The sequence below is a fragment of the Humulus lupulus genome, chromosome 3 (genome assembly GCF_963169125.1).
Source record: "Humulus lupulus chromosome 3, drHumLupu1.1, whole genome shotgun sequence".
NCBI classification, from domain to species: domain Eukaryota; kingdom Viridiplantae; phylum Streptophyta; class Magnoliopsida; order Rosales; family Cannabaceae; genus Humulus; species Humulus lupulus.
The window spans coordinates 132479136-132482701 of NC_084795.1; positions in this window are offsets into that span (position 1 = coordinate 132479136).

Genomic DNA, 3566 nt, shown 5'->3' on the forward strand with positions numbered 1-3566 from the left:
GACAAATCTTATTTGAGAGCCTTTTTATTATGTTCTTCATGAAAAAAAAGAAAAAAATAGAAAAGAAAAAAAAGAAGAAAAGAAAAGAAAAATACAAGAGCAATAATTCTATCATTTTCAATTATGTTGTCTCTTGTGTAAAAAAAAAAGTGTGTTTATCAATTTCATGTGTTTATTTTATAGCTGTTAGAATAAATGTAAAGATTGTCTATTTAACTTAGAATTCCCAGAAAAACTGGTTTTGTGGTACTCTTTATGGTGGTTGTCCAAATAGTTTATTTCCTATCTTCATTTCAATGATAATTTAAAATTTTGTCCTAATTATATACCCATCTGATGAATGCTTACTTCTTTATTTCCAACTCCATGAGCGAAACCCTTAACTTTAAATATTTTCAATTACATGAGAGGTTAATGGAGTTGAGACTTTTACTTGGCATAATTTCGAAGACTTAAGTGCTATGCTTTGCGGTAAGAAGGTACAAGTTTGGTGGACACATCCACAACTCTAGATTTATTCAAAGTAATTTTGATAACTCTTATTGACTTGTTACTAACATTTTGTGTTAATACTTAAGTTCTTTTATAAATTTTTGACCTGAAATATATCATGTTGGGGGTTGTGATTATTGCTCAAAAATATCATTTTATTAGTTTTAAAGTTTAAAATAAATTAAGTTTTAATAAATATTTTAATGGATTTATTGCAATATATTTTATATTTGAAAATATTAATCTTAATTTAATTTGTATTCAATTTCTCTAATTTATCATTTTAATTTCACAAAATCCATCTCTTCAATTCTACTTTATTTTTATCTTTAACTTTACTAATCTAATCTTTAGTTGTGTTTGCCTCTCTGTGGATACAGCATAGCCCATTTACTACAGAGACCGCTTAGGATTTTATTGGGCAATATCAATATTCTAAGTGTAATAGTAGGCTTTATCATTCACCCCCTCCCTTTCTTGACGTATTTGAAGGGGAAGTGGATGTTTCTTGGTTGAACAACACTTCATTTTAAACTATTTCTCTGAAGATATTGTAGGCATGGGTACTGTACTTTCCATTAACTGTGTGGCTTGAATAATTTATTCTTTGCTTGTTCGACTAACACACTTATCATGTATGCAGTAGTGTCAGACTTCGATGCGATCAACATTTATTGCCTCAACCTCTCCTGCAACCTTGAAAAGAAAACCCCAACGTAGGGAAAGGTTGTGTGTAATGCCCTAGATAACCAAGACCGTTACACTGTGTGTTTGAAATAGTGCGAGACTTGCTAATCAAGTCATTTAAATATAAATGTGAATCTAACGACACAAACATATTAGGTGTAAAAGATTTTGGTTATAAACGAACAATTTTCATTAAAATAAATGTTTGGTACATGGGATCCCAAATGTAGCGTCCCTGAATTTTACTTAGTTAGCTAGATAGTAGTAGTTGTAGTATTTTAGATTCCGTGGATTTTGGTTCAAACCGGGACTTAGTTGGAAACTCATAGCAATAGTTATGAATTTTATAAGTTTAACCTATAGTTTAAGAATATTAATTATAACATAAGGTTTGATTAATATTGCTGGTTATTATAACTTAAGGTTTAGATAGAGCCAATAAGAATATGACACTTGTCATGACCATGGTTATTCCTAAGGTTTTGATAAAGCCAATAGGATTATGACACTTGTCATATGCATGATTATTAAAGAATTATTATTTTAATGATAAAATAAGGGAAATATAAGACCTAGTCTTCACCAGAATCTGTTAGGAGCATGACATTTGTCACAATTTTATTTATTTGTGGATTATGTTGTTATTTAGATAATTAAATAGATTTTCCGTAACTTTAGGGCACTGTAACTTACGACCTATTTTTGACCCAGTTATTTTATGAATTTCAAAAAATAGTATTACTATAAAATTGTAGATAATTGAATTATCTTTCTAATGGTATAAAGATGGTCCAAATCAGAGTCATACAGATCTAGTTATGTTGATTTTACTGCAGGTGAGTTTAGATTTACGAGATTTAGGGAGTTAGAAGTTAAGAGGGTGTTTGGCACCTTAACTAAAAAACCGTTTTTTGTTTTCGAAAGCTAAAAATTGTTTTTTGAAAACAAGTTAAGGTGTTTGGCGTTGTTTTTATAAAACAATTTTTAAAAACAAAGTTACAAAAAATAGAAAATTTTGAGAACAACAAAAAATTGTTTTCTGTTGTTCTCAAAATTTTTTTGTCTATCTTTTTTTTTCCTCATTTCATTTATTTATTTATTATTATCTAACATCATTTATTATCACATAATTTTCCCTCTCATTAGTTTCTCTCTCTTCAGTTTCTCTCACATAACTTTCTCTCTCATCACTTAATATATCTCCATTTTCTTTCTCATCATTTTTTCTCTCTCGGCATTTTCTCTTTACTCACTTCTCTCTCTTCACTTTCTTTCTCATCACATTCTCTCTCATTTTTTCTTGGATCAATTTCTCTATTCTCAATTTCTATTTCTTCAAATTTTCCCTCCTTACTTTCTCACTTCTTATTTTTCATCATTTTTTTTTTCAAATTATTTTATCTCATTATTTATTACAAACTTTTAAAATATTTTTCTCTTTGTAAATATATTTGTTAATATTTTATTTAAAATAAAAAAAATAAAACTAAAAAATCAATTTTAGAAAACATTAACCAAACACCCCTTGTTTTTTGAAAACTACAAAAACAGTTTGCGTTCTCATTTCTGAGAACATAACTTTGAAAACAAAAAACGAAAAACAATGCCAAACAGGCCCTAAGATTCTATTTGTTTTTATTTTTTATTTTTTAATTTTAAAAATCAAGCTTTGACTCCTTAAACCTCTCTCTAAATAATTTGACCAAGTCCTAAGCCTTTGACTGACGAATATTCAAATATCTTCAATAAAATTCTTTATTTTTATTCAAGCCGAAAAGAAGATTTTTATTCCTAGAACTCTATAAGTAGGACTTAGGACCCAGCCCTTTCACTTACTCTTCAGCTGTGATCAGACTCCAAGGTGCTAGTGATACCATAAGAGTGATAAACACTTAGGTTGGGAAAAAGCTTTTCTATTCTTAAGCTTTATAAAACACTTTGGGAAGTGAGGTTAGAGTGTTTCTGTAACGACCCAAATTTGCTAATAAGGCTTAAGGGCCTTGATTAGTGTGCCGGGAGGGCATAGCTGGATTATATGTGATTTAATGAATTAAATGCATGTGATATGATTATTTGAATATCTGATATGCATGACTATGTGTATTAGTATGCATGTAGGCCCTAACTAGGTTAGAAGGGCATATTCGTAATTTTAGCCCGTTGAGGGCATAAATGTGAATAACTGTAATAAATTGTTGAGACGACATTATTATGTAGATATATTTGTAATCTGTGACTCGAGGCAATCTTAGTGAGTGGTTTAGTGAAAAAGTCATGGCGGGGATTTATACCCGACTCGGGTCGAGCCTGGAGGTATTTCTGTGAATTTAGAGAATATATTGGGGTCTATTTTGATATTGAGGAATATAATTGGTGGTTAGTTAGGT